The sequence below is a fragment of the Chinchilla lanigera genome, unplaced genomic scaffold, assembly GCF_000276665.1.
Source record: "Chinchilla lanigera isolate Chin_1 unplaced genomic scaffold, ChiLan1.0 scaffold00096, whole genome shotgun sequence".
Lineage (NCBI taxonomy): Eukaryota > Metazoa > Chordata > Mammalia > Rodentia > Chinchillidae > Chinchilla > Chinchilla lanigera.
Window position 1 is genome coordinate 7520725 of NW_004955497.1, and position 16425 is coordinate 7537149.

Sequence of the window (16425 nt, forward strand, 5' to 3'; positions counted from 1 at the left end):
GCAGTGGCAGGAGCAAGAGTAGCCTGTTGTATGGCATGTATTCCCAGGGGTTGTTCAAAGTTTCAATGATTCACACACATCCGTGGGTCGGGAATGAGTCGCCGGTCCGAAGACCCCAAAAGACCGGCGCTCCCCGCCCGAGGCTCCCCGTGCTTTTTTTTTTTTTTTTAATTGTATTTTTAAAAAAGTAGTAAAAGAAAAAAAGAACCATAGCAGCATACCAACATTGCAAACATAAACAAAAACAAAACAAAGCAAGAGCATTAAAAGTGATACAGGGTTTCAAAACAAAATGATAGGAATTAACATTGTTTGGAATGTTAGGAATTGATAGAAATTACATGATAGGAATTAATATGTTAATGATAGGAATTAATAATTAACATGATAGGAACAGGAATTAACAATGATACGAATTAATATGTTTATTGTTTTATTACATATTGTTATTTTCAATGAAGTTGCTCAGATTACCAGATGTAAGAATGGAAGATTGTTCAAATCATTAAAGAGTAAAAAAATAATTAGATAAAACATTAGAGATAATACAGAATTTCACTAGGCAAGATGGTAGGAGTTCACCAATGGTTGTTCCGTTGCATGTTGTTGTTTTCAAATCAGTTGTTCATATTATCAGATATAAGCATGCAGCGATTTCTTTTTTCTTAAAACCACATTGGAGGCATTATTTTGGCTGTCTTGATGAAAAGATGTGACATCTTCCTTGAGAGCCAGCTTGCTTGATATACTTTACAATTTTAAAAACAATGTCTGTTTCCCCTTTGAAGGTCTGACAATTTATGCAGGGACTCACTCATTAGTAAATGACATGGTATATGTGTTTTCTGGACATTGATTAGAGAGCTTATTTGCCAAACATTCGTTAAACATTAAGTATTCAGTAATGCATCAAACATTGTCTTGGCTGTCTAGCTATATGGTCCAGAAAGGAGTTGGAAGTATATAAATTAGGGGGTATTTTGATATGCTGTCATTATGAAGCATGGATGAATAAGAGAAAGGAGCAAAGTATAACCACGTTTTTAGCTTAAAAGTTCATGATATGACCTAGAGATATTTAGTAATGTGCGGTTGGAAACATGAATGAGGAGTTTGGAATCAACCAAGAGAAATGTGTGTAGCATTTTCTGAAGCCTTTGAAGTAAGGCTGTTCACGTTCAGATGCCATCTCTGACACTTCATGAGAGTGGGCAGTGACTATATACCTTAAATATCTGTTGAGATTGTGCATATAAAACAACCAGTAAATGGTTGTATTATTTTATTTTTCTAATCTATCATAACCAGAAATAAATCTTTGAAACAAAACAGTGAGAATTTAAGAGGGAAAATTGGTCTAGCTGGATTGCTAGAATGCCAAGTACTTGAAACACATTGTTAGCTCTTTATGTAATTACCTCTGGTTGTAGTTTAATGTTACATTGTTTACTTCTGTTGAGAATAAGTATAAAAAGTGTTCCTAGAAATCTTTTCAACACATGAAGATATTGTGGTATTCAGTGCTCTGTATAGAAATAAAATTTGTAGTAATTTAACTGAAGAGTTTAGCGTTAGGAAAGTATGTTTACCATAACAAATTGCTACTTATTTTCCCACTGCTATAACAAAATAAGTGAAGCTGGCAACTTTAAAAAGAATAAAGGCTTATCTGGCTCAGAGCTTTGAAGGTTGAAAGTCCAAACAGTATGGTGCTGGCTGTGATGAAGCTACTGGTGGCTGCACTGCCTGGCAGATGGTGTCCTGGCAGGAGACTGTGTGAGCGGGAGTGATCATGCTGGTAAGAGAGGAAGCCAAAGAGCAGGGAGGGGCTGACTTGCTCTTTTTTAAAACAACCTTCTCATAAGAACTAATCAAGGTTGCATGACAACAGCATTAAATCTTGGTCCCAGTGATCCAGTCACTTTCCACTAGGCTTCACCTATTAAAGGTTACATACTTGTGTGTGTGTGTGTGTGTGTGTAGGTACTGAGCACTGACCCTTAGATCCTTTGCATTGAGCTACATCCCCAGTTCTTTTTTAAATTTTAAGACAAAGTCTTGCTAAGCCCATGGAATTGGCCAGGCTGGGCTTGCATTTGGCTTCCTCCTGCTTCAACTTCCCACCGTGTGCCATCACACCGGGCTCCACAGCTTGCTTCTTAATAATACCACACTAGGGAGCACCTTCCAACACGTGACTCTTTGAGGGATGCTCTCAGACCGTAGCACTGGGTCAGCAGTTTTTTAATTTAGGTTTTTCTCTTCTATCTTCGCTGTCTTGGAACTCTTGAACTTAATGTTCACCTGAGATGTTTTCCTTAGCTTGTGTTTTTGGTTCAATAAACTCCTTTTAATTTATTTTTATGGTACAGCTCTGTTGTGTCTTGTGTGAGGCTTAAAGAATAGAAACTTACTGTCTCACAGTTTTGGAAGCTTAGAAGTCTGAGATCAAGGTGTTGGCTAGGATGGTTTTTACTGAGGACCCTGAAAGAGAATCTGTTCCACTTGCCTGCCTTCCGGACGTGTCCTGTCACTCTTTGGCATTTCTTGGATTAGGAAACATCATTTCAATCTCAGCTTTATTTCACATGATGTTCTTCTCCCTCTGTGCATGTCTCTGTCCAAAACTCTCTCCCTCCTTGGTGATGCTCAGGATCACATCGTGGGCCTTGTGTGTGCTTATAAGCAAATGCTTTATCATTGAGGCATGCCTGCAGCTCCTCAACTTTTGTTTTTAATTGACACATAGTAATTGTACATATTTATGAAGCACAGCATAATATTTTAGTACATGTGCATGCCATGCATAATGATCAGGTCATGGTAATTGGCATATCCATCACCTCCAATACTTATTTTTGGGGGGAGCACTCAAAATTCTGTCTTCTATTTTGAAATACATCTTTTATTTGTAAATTTTATTTATTTTATTTATTTATTTTTGGTTCTGGGAATCGAACTCAGGATCTTATGCTTGCCAGGCAAGTGCTTGTGCTGCTGATCTAGATCACTGGCCCTTATTTTTTTAATTTAAAGAAAAAAAGAACAAAAAACAAAATTCCACAACAATATTATAGGGGGGTAACAATAGTTAATACATTGTGTATTGTTATCTTTAAATTTGTTACTCAGAGTACAAGATTTCAGCATAAAATTGTCTAAACAACATTGGCATAAACTAGTCTGGGTGTGGTGGCACATGCCTGTAATCCCAGCACTAGCCTGTAATCCTGATACTGAGGATGCTGAGGCAGGAGGATTGCTGTGAGATTGAGGCCAGCCTTGGCTACAAAGTGAGTTCTAGGACAGCCTGAATTGCACGGTGAAACCCTGTCTCAAAAGAACAACAACAAAAAAATGAGCATAAACCTACCTTTTCAGTGAACTAGGAGAAATTAGTAGTGTAACTATTTTAACTTAATATCTGTATATTTTTTTCCTTTTGCTGTTTCCTTCATTCTTTTCTCCATTCCTCCAACTCAGTTTCTCTTTCCTTTTGAAGTTTCTTCCCATTTTTCACTATCTATTTTACATTTTGGATCTTTCACTCTTTCAGCTTCTCACACTAGGAAGACAATGCGATGTTTACACATTTGCATCTGGTTTATTTCACTTACAAGTATGGTCTCCAGTTGTATCCATTTACCTATAAAAGCCTCAAGTTAATCTTTTTTCTGGCTGAGTAGTATTATATAAAAAGACCACATCTTTTTCATCCATTCCTCAGTTGATGAATTTTGAAATATTTCAGTTAATTGTTGCCAGCCATCGTTATCCTGTTTGCTGTATAACATTAAAAGTTATGCCACCTACCTACCTGTGCCGCCCAGGCTGTGGTAACTACTCAGATTACCCAGCGTTTTGTAAGGCCACCAGTCAGACTGGAGTAAAACCCGTCTGCAGTGACTCCATACCTAAATAAGGTCACATTCTAAGGTGCAGGGGTTAGATCTTCAATTTACAATGGAGGGGATGGTTTCCAGTCCTAGCAGTTGTATGGTTAAAACAAATGAGATACTGTACATAAATAAAATGCCTCATTTGAATCATGGTTGTGTGCTCTGTTATTAGGGTCTCACTTTTCTCTGCTTATCACCAATGTTGGTTAAGGTGCTTTGGACTTAGGTGGAAAATTGAAAATAAGGACTTATTCTCTTTATGGCTCTACAGAAACTTTATCATTAAGGGCTGGAAGCACAGTATTTACAGTCCTTAATTATGCTTTTCTTCGACTTTTTCTTTAGTTTGTGAGTTTCAGAAGTCCAACAGAACAGTGTCTTTCATGTCCAGTCACCTGTTTTGGGTTTGCAGTTTTTCTTCCATGTAACTCTTGTCAGCTTTATAACAGATCGGTAAAATGTACGAGCATACTTTTTTACTGTGTATATTACAATTAATAAAAACCTACATGCAGAGTTTTCCTAGTCCATTCTATAGCAAGAGCATATTAGTGTTTCATCAGAAAGAGCAGATTAACTTACAAATAAACTAATAAATTGATACAAGTGATAACCATAAAAAGCAGCTATTTATTAGGTATCCAGTATCATACAGATATGTCAGACTACTGATTGATTCTCACCAGCAACCCTGGAAAGTAGATAGTATTTTTGTTTTATGTGGAGAAATCTGGGACTAAGATTAAATACACTGCTCAAGGTCAATTACTGACGCTGAAGCAGACCTTAGTCAACTGTGTTTGCTCATTCTACAGTTTGTGCCTATTCCACAGTACAGTAGAGAAACGGAAAGTGTAGGTATTGGCTTAAGAAGGCAGAGAAGCCCCTTATTTTTGGGCTTGCACCTGCTCTATGGTCGTCTGATATCTCTGAGTCTGTTTTCTTGTGGAAGAATGGAGGCAATAAAGTAATATTTGCATGAAGTGTCTTAAGTTTGCTGTGAGAATCTATTACAATTTTTAAAAATACGTACTTTCAAAAAGTTTAATCAAAAGTAAACGCTTACACAAATGTACTAACAGATTAGTGAGTATCAGAAAGTATGGCATAAGATAATTACAGATAAATAATGAATATAATTGAGATAGGTAGGTAGTATAGAAACCTATAAGAATGTAAAGGCTTAAATAGCAGAAGATAACAATAAAAAGACAAAAAAAGACAAAAGAAGTACCCTACTCTTTTTCAAATGAATGATACAAACAGGATCTTAAAAGGTAGAGGTTTTAATGGCTTGAAATAATTATGGGGTACTTTCCGGAGAGAAGTGAAGAGAAAAACATTTATGATTACCTCTGAGACAGGATGCTAAGTACTTTGCATGGATTTCTCCACTTGAATTTCTTACAGTATTGCCTCTTTGTTATGTGAAGAATGAAACAGGGTTATTTACTGAAGGTCATATAGCTAGTAAGTGGTCAGAGTATGTACTTGTGGAACTCAAGGTGTTACTTCTTTTCCATTGTTTCTGGGTCTTGAATATGGAGGCAGGTGTGTGCAGGAGTTCATTGTACTACAGACTGTAAAGTGTAGGGCCACTTAAGAGTATAGGGAGGGGTTGCAAGTATAGCTTGGTGGTGACAGTGTTGAACATGCGCAAGGCCCTAGGTTCAAAGAAGAAAAAAGGAATATGGTGAGTATATTGGGCTGGAGGAGAGAGTTGAACAGTGTTCTGATTACTGTGAGGACATTTTTATAGGAGACATGCGCTCTTATTTTATATCATAAGTTTTAGTCTTCTGGAAATATTGTTAAAAGTATTTCAATTTTCTCCATAGATGGATATAAGTAGGTACTTGGGTATCCTAAGTCCAGTTACTGAATAATCCCTTTAGTAAAATAGCTTTCTTGGAGTATAATGTATACACTATAAATTTACCCATTACAAGTTTACAGTTCAGTTATTTTTAGCGAATATATAGAGTTGTCCAGCCATCAAAACATTTAAAAAGGACTTTAAAGTAATATTTCATTTTCTTTTGTAATTATTGAAATGTGCAAGGTAGATGGTGTGATTTTTCATTTTATAGTTGGTTATATAAGCTTTTTTTTTTTTTTTTTTTAAGTTTGAACCCTCCTGTCCCAGGAGACAGGACTTTGCTATGTAGTTAAGCATGGCCTCCGATTTGTGGCAATCTTCCTGCCTCAACCTCATAATGCTAGGGTTAAGGGTATGTGCTACCATGCCCAGCTAATCTCTGTTTTACAACCATTGTGTATAAGACAGTGTGGCTAGCAAGTGACAGCTAAGATTAAAACCTAGTGTCTTCTAGGAAATAATCATAAATTATGAGAACAGATTATTGAAGGCTTGCACATATCAGAGTAAAAAGAAATGAACATTATCAGAATCTTGTCTGTGTTGGCAGAGGAAAACCAGTCAGCATTTTCAGCTGGGCATATTTTATAAAGTGTCTTCTGTGGAATTCCAGATCTTCAAATGCTCCATGTTTTAGTGCGTTTTCTGTTGCTATAATACAATATCCAGACTGGGTAATTTATAAACATTAGAATTTTATTATTAGCTTAGTCCCGGAGCAACACATGGTGAGATGGCAAATTTTCTATCCTGTTTTGTGTGTCCCTCCCCCATTCTTGCCCTTTTGCTGGAAATCCAACACAGGACTTTGTAGCATAGGCAGCACTCTACCTACAATGGAACTAAGTCTTCAGCCCTTTGTGTTCTTATAAAACAGTGTGTAATGCCATCGTAATGCCATTTTGGGGGTCTCAACCCCCATACCCTCTTCCAAAAGGCCCCGCCCCCAAAATCATTAATAATCTCTGACTGAGGCATCAGTTTCCAACACAAGAACTTCAGTGGACACACTCAAACCATAGCAATTCCGTAGTGAATAAGTTTAGGACATGATTTTCCTATTTTTTGGATTGTCACGTTTCACATTATAAATGAAGACTCTGGGAAGTTGGGCAGTAAAGAAATGAGGTTTACTTTATTTCCTCCAATGTTTTCCAGATTTATTGGACCTCAGAAGATCTATCTAGAGTGGTATTTTGGGGGAGTTAAATACGTTTCATTATTGAGAGGAAAAAACTGAAGATGAAGTACATTTATTTAGTTTGAATGTCTCACGATCATTTCAAATTGAAGACTTGAGAATTGTCTCTTGATTTCTGCTTCTCTTTCTCTGAAAAATGGGAAAGGCAGTTTAATATAGTGACAAGATTGCTTTTATATCTCAGTTGTACCACTTACTAGCTTCACTGTTTGGAGCAAGCTGTCTAATCTGTTAACCATAGTCTATTTAACCGTAAGAAAAGAGACTGTCAGCCTTGGCCACAGTTGCTCAGATTGAGGTGATTCATACAACATACTAATCAGTCTATTCATTACTACTTTGTAATGTTGCAGTTTATTTTGCAGCTACAACAGAATACTGGAGACTAGATAATTTATAAAGAATAGAAGTTCATTTCTCACAGTTTTGAAGACTGTGAATTCCAAGGCCAAGGGATGGAAACGTTTGGTGTCTGCAAGGGCTTCTCTGTCTGCTTCAAGACAGTATCTTGCTGTTGTATCTTCACATGATGGAAAACGGGTGAGGAGCTCCTCACACTTCCATTATACAGGCATGAGTCTGATTAATATGAGTCCTGCTCTCCTGGATTAATCACCACCTAAAGGTCTTGTCTGTTAATACTATTGATTGAATTTTGAGGAGCATATTCAAGACATAGAATTCTCTTAGATGGGCCCCCAAATTCATGTTCTTCTCACATGTGAAATTTATTCCATCCCAGTAGTGCCAAAAGTCTCAACTCCAGTTCAATTCCAGCACCAACTGAAGTCCATAATCTAACCTAATTCAGGTAGGGTGAGACTCAAGCTATGCTGCATCCTAGAGCAGATTGCTCCCCAGCTGTCAGCATGTGAAATCAGACAGTTTTTCCAAAACAAGATGGTGGGAGAGGAAAAGGGTAGATATTTCCATCATGAAAGGGAGGGATAGGAAAGAAGAAAGGGATAACAGGTTACAAATAAGTCTGAAATCCAAAAGAAAATAGTATTAAATCTTTAGGCTGGAGAATAGTCTTCTTTAGTGCATGTCCTACTTTCTGCACATGCTGGGAGAGGTGTTGGATTCCCAAGGCTCCAGAGCCCCCTCCCCAGCTGGGTGCAGTCCACATTGCACCTTTGATGGGTTGAAGTCAGATGCCTGTGGCTTTCCTAGGTTGCCATTACATGCAGGTGCTTCTAAGTTCTGAGGTCTTGGGGGGTGACCTAGGCCCACAGCTGTGATACATCGTGGGAAACTGGGACTCTGTGGCAGCCACACCTCTGGCAGTCTTCTACCCATACCCCAAGGCTTTTCAAGGAAGCCTTTGAAATCTGGGTGGGAAGAGCCTGGCCTTCATAGCTAGTCACCCTGTGTGCTTGCAGAGTGTACCACTTGTGCCTTTCCCAGCAGCAGCTTAAGCTGCTTGTGGGCTCACTTGAGCCACAGCTGAAGTAACCAAGGAGTACTGCCTGTAGGGAGCAGAGACTCCAGGTGTTCCCAGGCAAGGAGTGCTGAGCTACTCCCTTGGAACAGTTTTGTTCCTATCACAGGCCCTGGCCTTTCTGGGCCTGTGATAGGAATAGCAGTTTGGATATCCAGAGTGCTCTTGGGGTAACTCTGTAGTTTTCTGGATGAATAGGAGCTGGCTTCCTTCTGTCTGTGCTAATCTCCATATCAAAGAGGGGCTTGGTGTTTTCTCATGAACATAGTGTTTTTTTTTTTTTTTTTCATAAGTTTTTTTAGTCTTTGTAGTTTTTCAGGCTGAGAATTTTCCAAATCTAAATTCCCTTTTGATTATACATTTCATCTTTAACTTGTTTACTAAAAGCAGTTAAGCTCCATGCCACCAGTAACAGTATGCTTGGAGCTTTCTTCTACCCAGTGTTGTAGTTTATAACTTGAAGGTTCTGCCTTCCAGAAAGCAGAACATAGTTCAGTCACGGTATTTGTCACTTTATCAGATGATGGACTTCTCTTTAGTTTCTAGAACCTTGCTCCATGTTTCTAATACCTTATCAGAATAGCCTTCACTGTTCATATTTCTACTGGGACTGTGACCATAACCATTTATGTCATCTGTAAGAAGACTGAGGCTCTGTGGCTAGTTCTCTTCTCTCTTTTTTTTTTTTTTTTTGGTTTTTCTCCGGTACCGGGAACCGAACTCATGACCTTGCGCTTGCCAGGCAGGCGCTTTTGCCGCTGAGCTAAATCCCCAGCCCCTAGTTCTCTTCTCTGAGCCCTCACCAGAGTAGCTCCTAATGGTCCAGTCTCTTTGTGCTCATTACTCAGTTCCAGAGCGGCTTCCCCATTTTTTAGATATTTGTTGCTACAAGCAGCACCTCATTTCACTGTTGTTTCTGTCTCAGTTTGTTTCTGCAGCTGTAACGAAATACCAGAGACTGGAAAATATATAAAGAAGAGAATTTAATTTCTCCCAGTTCTAGACATTGCTCAGTGCAGTATCAAGATGTGACCAGATTCATTGTCTTGTCAGGGCTTCTCTCTCTTGATGACTTTGTTTCAGTGATAAAACAATTTTGTTCAGCTCTTAATTGGCTTTATTTTCAATTCCAGAATTGATACTTCATTCCTTAAAAGAGGATACATTTTTGAGGGACTAAGCAAAGGAGGACCTATCCCCACCCTACACCCCTTTGAATCCAGGGAGTGCTCAGCTACATCCCTAGTCTGTCTGATTGATCAGTCGATCTGTCTTTCTATCTGTCTGTCTGCCTAAATTGCCCAGACTGCCCTAAAATTTACAATCCTCCTACCTCACACTCCTAAGTATAACAGGCATGTACCACCATGCTTTCCTAGGAGACTGATTTTGTAGATGTAAAAGCTGAAGAAAGCAGAAACAATTGAAAACAAAAAGCTAACTGAACATTTCAGTTATTTTCTTTGGAGGGTGGAAGTAAAAAGGCAAAACAATAGAAAAATAACTGGTTAATATTAGGTACTCAAATTACCTGCTTTATAAAGATTAAGTCAGAGTAACTTATCAGGCCACTGGACTGGGAAATTCAGCTGCCTCTCTAATCTTGATTTTGTGGCAATAAACAGGTTAGTTTCTAGTTGGTGTCAGGAACTTTATTTAGAGTAAGTGATTCCATTTTTAGCTCTGCCCTCTCCTCGAACTACTGGGGATTGAACGCAGGGCTTTTTGTGTTGAGATATATCCCTAGCCCGTATTTTATTTTGAACCAGTCTCGATTAATCATACAGGCTGGGATCAAAAACTGTGATCCTCCTACCTTATCCTCCCCTTGTTATAGGTGTGCCCCACCATGCCCAGCTAGCTTGGTCTTTTTAGGCCTAGTAAATTTAGTACAAAACAATGACCTCTTGTAATTTTCATTTAACAGGATTAACAGCTTTCTTCCCTGCCGTTTATGTGGGCACTATTCCCATTCAATAGGGCTCTGTCCTTGCAATTAATCACTTTTATAGGCTCTGCTGTACTTCTTCATACTGCACACTGTGCATAAGTTCCAGCATATTTTGGGGGACACTTTCACATCCGAGACAGAGAGAAATAATAGGATTTATTGTTGCTGTTATTGTTGCAGTACTGGGGATTCAGTCCAGGGCCTTTACACAGAACTACATCCTTTTCCCTTAAAATTTTTTTTTGAGACCGAGTCTTGCTGCATTGCCTAGGTTGAGCTTGAGCTTGAACTCATGCTGCCTCACTCTCCCAAAGTGCTAGGATTACAGGTGTGCACCACCAGGCCAGGCTTAGATATAGTAAGTTTTAATAGTAGAGATGGCAACAGAGCATTCACAGAAATAGCTTTGTTTAAAGTGGATCACAAATTGTCTTTTATAGATAAAATATAATTTTCAAATTTATTTGCAGAAATAAGGAGTTAAAGGAGTAAAATGTTGTTGCTTATGTTTCTTGGTAATTAAAGTCAGCGACATTTATACTTAATGCAATTTAAATTTAACTATACCCTCCCATGAACATCTCATGAAGTAGGTAGGACCTGTGACTGTTCTAAGAAACTTTAAAAAGTACTCTCTTCATAATCTGTATAGGGTGCAGTATATCATAGATTTTATGGCTTGTATGTAGGTTTCCCCGCAAAGCCGCAGGCAGCCATAGGTAGCCTTTTCAGAGTGGCTGGATCTAGGGTGTGTGATGCTGGGATCAGGGATGTGATGCTGGGAATGATTCATGGTCCAAAGCTGAGATTAAGGCTGCCCCACTGTGGGTGTGAGTGCTACCAGCCCTAAGGGTGGATAGCCTGGATAGGCTATAAGGGACAGAAAGAGGGCTGCTGTGGCCACTTGCTTCCTTGCTGCTTTGCTGCCTTCCTGCTTTCTGCCATGTCATGAGCTGTTTCTCCTCTGTGAGGCCCCTCTGCCATGCTGCCCTGCCTTGGACCCAGCCAACTATGAACTGAAGCCTCTACAAACTGTAAGCTACATAAACCTTTCCTTCTTTAAATTTGGATGTTGGGTATTTTGTCCCAGCAAAGGGAAAAGTAGCTAAGACAAGGTTAGTGGTTTTCCTAACTGTTCTTGAAGTATCTGTTCCCTTTCCCTTTGTACTCAAACTGTAATTTTCCAAAACAAGAAAAGTCAAGTGTAAATGTATGTGTGGGATGTTTACTTTAAAAAAATTAACCCTTGATTTCTGACCTTGTGCACTCTTCACCTCTCTCTTTAGGCATGTATTTCTGTTAGAAAGCATAAGGTCTTCTGTCAAAGTTGTGCATCTGAAAAGATTATAAACTGGTTTGATATGGTAAAAATTGCTATCAGAAGTTTGGTTATACATTAGGACAAAGTCTGTTCATTTTTCTTGGTTTGTTTGTTTTTGAGACAGGGCCTTGCTGTGTAGTCCAGGCTTGCTTTGAACTCACTGTGGAGCCCAGGCTGGTCTCAGGCTCGTGGCCATTCTCTTGCCTCAGCCTCCTGAGAATTATAGTCATGTGCCACCACATCTGGCTAGGACAGATTTTATTCTTAATGGTAAAATGTTATTAAAAAGTTATAACAGACTTTATTTTCCTCTGACAGTTTAATATTTATTATTTTTACCAATATATTATTATACTTATGAACATGTAAAGACCCAGTGGACCTTGCGTTCAAGGAACTTACAGTCTGTTAAGATATTGACCATAGATTTGTGAAGTTCGGGATTTGAAAACAAATCATTCTGTTTTATTTGCTTGTATAAAATATGAGGAGAGAAAGTTGGATTTAAAATAAAATTTTGGAATGAAAGTTAGAGGAAAGAATTTGAAATAAAATGCTGTATTAAAAATATTAACAGCACTCTGGAATTGTGCTTTGTTTTATGGAATTGTATTCTGTTTTATTAGGAAAAGATGAATACATGTCTTAAGGATTTTGGTGGAATGCAGGAATTTCTCAAGAATTTCCTTATTATTATGTAAATAGTCCATAGAAAAGTCAGAAAAGACTAACCTCAATTATATAACGTGAGATTGTTAACATTTGGTATATTCGGTCTTAATTTCTGTGTGTGTATGTAAGTGTGCATCATTATTATACTATAAATAAAGTATGTTCCTTTCTCATTTAACATTGTAAATAATTATTACATTGAAAAGGAGAAGAGAACTAGCTTCTGTTTCCTCACTATTCCACTTGCACACTCTACTTCTGATGCCAGATATATTCCATCTCTCTGAAGCTACCTGGTGTCTCACAGTTGGTTTATGACACCAGCGCCCTGGAATTAATGCATATCCCACACATAACAGGCTCGGTTTCCTATGATGTCCCACCCACCCCAGTACTTCAGACATCTAATACAAGAAGTGTGTCTCTACCTAACCTATATTTCTGCCTGACATGGCTGCAAATTGGAGGTTCCCACACCCTCTTCCTCAGAGGTTGATAATTTGCTGTGCTGGTGTTACTTCAGTGACAGTGGAAGTTAAAACTGAAGTTGACAGTGATACAGGAAAATAAAAACTCCCAACCTGAATGATATCTGGGACGAGTTTGTGTTCTCTAAAATCAAATAATGCATTTTAGGAACAACAGAGGTTAAGAGCGGAATATATTTATTGAGGGAAAGAAAGCTTCTGTCCAAGAGAGGACAGAAGGGGGCCGAGTGGATTACCCAAGACTCTGTCTTTTTTAGGGACTTTTATAGAACAAAACCATGAGGTGAAGTGGGTCCGAGGTAAGGGAAAAATGGACAAAACTGTGGTCAGCCAATAAGAATTGTTCAGGTAAAATTGATCAAATGGGGAAGTGAGTCATGTAGCAAGGGGGCATGAATATAGAACAGGGGCTTTTCCTGTAAAGGGTTGGGTCAGGGCACTTTCAAGGTGATCACTACTTATTTAGAATGTCAATCCTTGAGGTCCATCCCTTGGGAGGTAAAAGGATGTGTTTGTTTAATCTTTAGTCTTGAGATCTGGCCTGAAGCAAATACCACTCCTCCATTTGGAAGACAAGGTATCTTGTCTTCCATAGTGGCTCCTTCGAGGGCCTGGCTCTGTCTGCCTGCCTATAATATTTCTGTCTAACTCTGCTGCCTATAACATTACAGGACAAAATTTAGTTGGAAAGTATGAGAAAATGGTAAGAGACCTTAGCTTGAGGAGTTCACACAATCAAGGTGGGTGCTTAACAAAGGAAATTAAGAGAAAATAGGAAAGGCGTCTAAACTTTAAGGCACAGATCTGAGGGGGAGCAGACTAGCCCATTCCTCAGAATAGGATCAGCTTTTATGGGATGCAGTTTAATCATGTCTCAGTCTTGGTTTTTGTGGTGCATCATTGTCTCAGTCCCAGTTTCCTGGCTCCAGAGAAGTCTTAATGGCTTGAGGGCAGTTCAGTTCTCAAGAGGGAGGTGCTTGTTCTTGTGTAGCGGCAGCCCCTGGTTCCATGCTAGAGTGTGTGATCCTCATGGGGAGGTGACTCGGTCATGGCATGGTCTGTGAGGCTCTGCTTTTCCTGGAGTTCTAGATGAGTGCATGTTTAGGACAATGTTTGAAGACCTCTGGGGATTGCTTCAGGGTGTTTGGAAATGGATGTTGTAAAAGCTGGCAATTGGACTGATGTCCCTGCAAATTCTGAAAAGTAGATACTTTTTCCTTTCCTTTTTTAAAAAAAACTGTTCAAGATACTAATTTTATTTTCTTGAGATATATGTCCAGGAATGGGACTGGTGGATCATATGGTAATTCTCTTTCGGTTTTTCGAGGAAAGTTTATATACTTGACCCCTCATCCCCACCCCCAGTTCTGAGTCTTTTCATTGAGCTAAATCTCCAGCCCTTTTTCACTTTATTTTGAGGCAGGATCTTCCTGAGTGATTCATTGCCCAGGCTGGACTCATAACTTGAGATCCTCTTGCCTCAGCCTCTCAGAGTGCTGGGATTATAGGCCTGTGCCACCACACCCAACTTTCAGATACTCTTGCCTTGGTGACCTCAGTCTTGAAGGTGGGGTGGTGTGTGAAGAGGTAGGAAGATGAGATTGGAACTAATAAACCTTCTAATTCACACACTCTGTTACTGTACGCCACGGTGCAGAACTGAGCATGGGGATCTGACCTAAAGTTTTACGATAATAAAGGAGACGCCCCCAGAAAATAAAAAAGAGGGGAAAGGTGTCCAGCTTCATCTTGCTTTGAGCTGCTCAGCTGGGAGTCTGAAGCTTTTCCTGTTGCAGTGGCTCACACAACTTAGGGAAACACGTTTACGGGTTTGTTACAAAGGAAACAGAGTAGTCAGATAAAAACATGGTTGGGATGTGGAAGGGTCCTGAGCACAGGAGCTTCTGTGTATATTGTGTGGAGTTGTGGTGTGTGTCAGCCTCTCTTCCCTCCCTGGAGGAGGTGAGAGGTGTGACCTTCAGGCCTATAATAGTGGCATGGTCCCTCAGATGACCAGCTGCCATCTAGAACCCTCAGAAAAGTCACTGCATTAGAATGAAAGACGCTCCTGCCACTCCAGAGATTTTGGAGGATCAGCCCTGTATCAGGGACCAGGGTCAGCACCCTAGTCACTTAGGAAGCCTCAAGAGTTTTAGGAGCTTTGTGCTAGGAACTAGATATGTTTTGGTTACAGTGTCACAGACAGAATTATTTATAATCTTTCTTAGCTGCATATTCTATAATCTCTCTTTTTTTTTTTTTTGTATTTTTTTGAGACAGGGTCTCGCTATACATTTCAGACTAACCTTGAGCTCACTTTGTAGCCCAGGCTGGTTTTGAACTTGTAGCGATCCTTCTGCCTCAGCCTCCCAAGTGCGGGTATTACAGGCGTGTGTCAGCACGCCTGGCTTCTCTATAATCTATTATTATGGACAATTTTAAACTCTGGTACTAGTAGAGATGCTAGTATAATGATTCCTTGACGCCTAGCTTTAATAATGCTTTGTACTTTGTCAGTCTTACTTTCTCTTCCCAGTTTTGTTCTATTTTGGTAGAGTGTTTTAAATCCTAACATGAATTATGATTTCAAATTATTTCGTAGTTATATTTCAGTGTACACATTAAAATTTCCTTAATCATTCTTTTTTTGTTGGATAACATTGTTTTAAATTTCTTTAAATTCTTCTAATGTTTGTATATAAATCAACTCAAACAACTTCATATATATAAATTTTTATTGCTTCTGGTTATTTTCTTCAACTCCATCTGAGATTGTAATCACTAAGGTATAAACCATTAGAAAGGAATCCTCCTGTAATTATAAAAGTAATATATTTTAATTTTGGACATTTTGGGAACCTAAAAAAAGGAGAAGAAAAATCACTTTTGAATGCTTTTTCTTAGTTTGCTTTTTTAGTTGGGAGTGCAGGGAGGAGTGACTCTCCCTGGAGAAGAGCTACCCTGCTTGCAGCCTGACTTACTGGTACAGTGTAGGGCTTTGTACTTAGCAGCTTAGTAAGTAGCTGCCCGCCATGTGTCACATAGTAAGTGGCATCAGGACTACCTGCTCCAGTGTACGCTAGATTACCCTGCTAGGTCTTTAGTCCTTCTGTCCCCTATCCTAAGGCCGCCAGAGAGCTCTCCTTGTTCCTGACCTACGTCTCACTGCCGTCTGCGCTTGTCCTCAGATTCTGAGTTGGTAGGGAAGTGCCTGTCTACTTTACAAGCTGTGTTGTGAGAAACGGTCTTGACAGCCATGCCTCTGCTTGCCATATAGTGATTCTCAGTAGACATTGCGGCGGTTTATATTCTATAGTCCTTTTGCTAACTTATAGGGAGAAGACGGCGAGGAAACTAGAAACGGAGGAGTGGCCCTTAGGGGCTTTCTAGGTGATTGATAGCAAGTATTTCTGTGGGAAAACATGATCATTGTTAACAGTCTTTCAGAGTCCAGCATATCTTACTGGCTCTTGCCCTGAGTTCTGACTGGTGTATAAAAATAAACGTGACAGAGATTTGAGGCTTTCAGACCTGTTTAGGAACACAGAAGCCAAGCCAGTGTTTTGTCCTCTT

The 16425-nt window shown here is 39.3% G+C and overlaps 1 protein-coding gene and 1 pseudogene across 1 annotated transcript in view; one reads left to right on the plus strand and one right to left on the minus strand.

Annotated features, from left to right (window-relative positions):
• LOC106146823 overlaps positions 1 to 16146 on the minus strand; it is a 19645-nt pseudogene extending 3499 nt beyond the window's left edge.
• Positions 1 to 16425, plus strand: part of Pan3 (PAN3 poly(A) specific ribonuclease subunit) — a gene marked incomplete in the record, with an annotated part of 146064 nt that overhangs the window by 20247 nt on the left and 109392 nt on the right.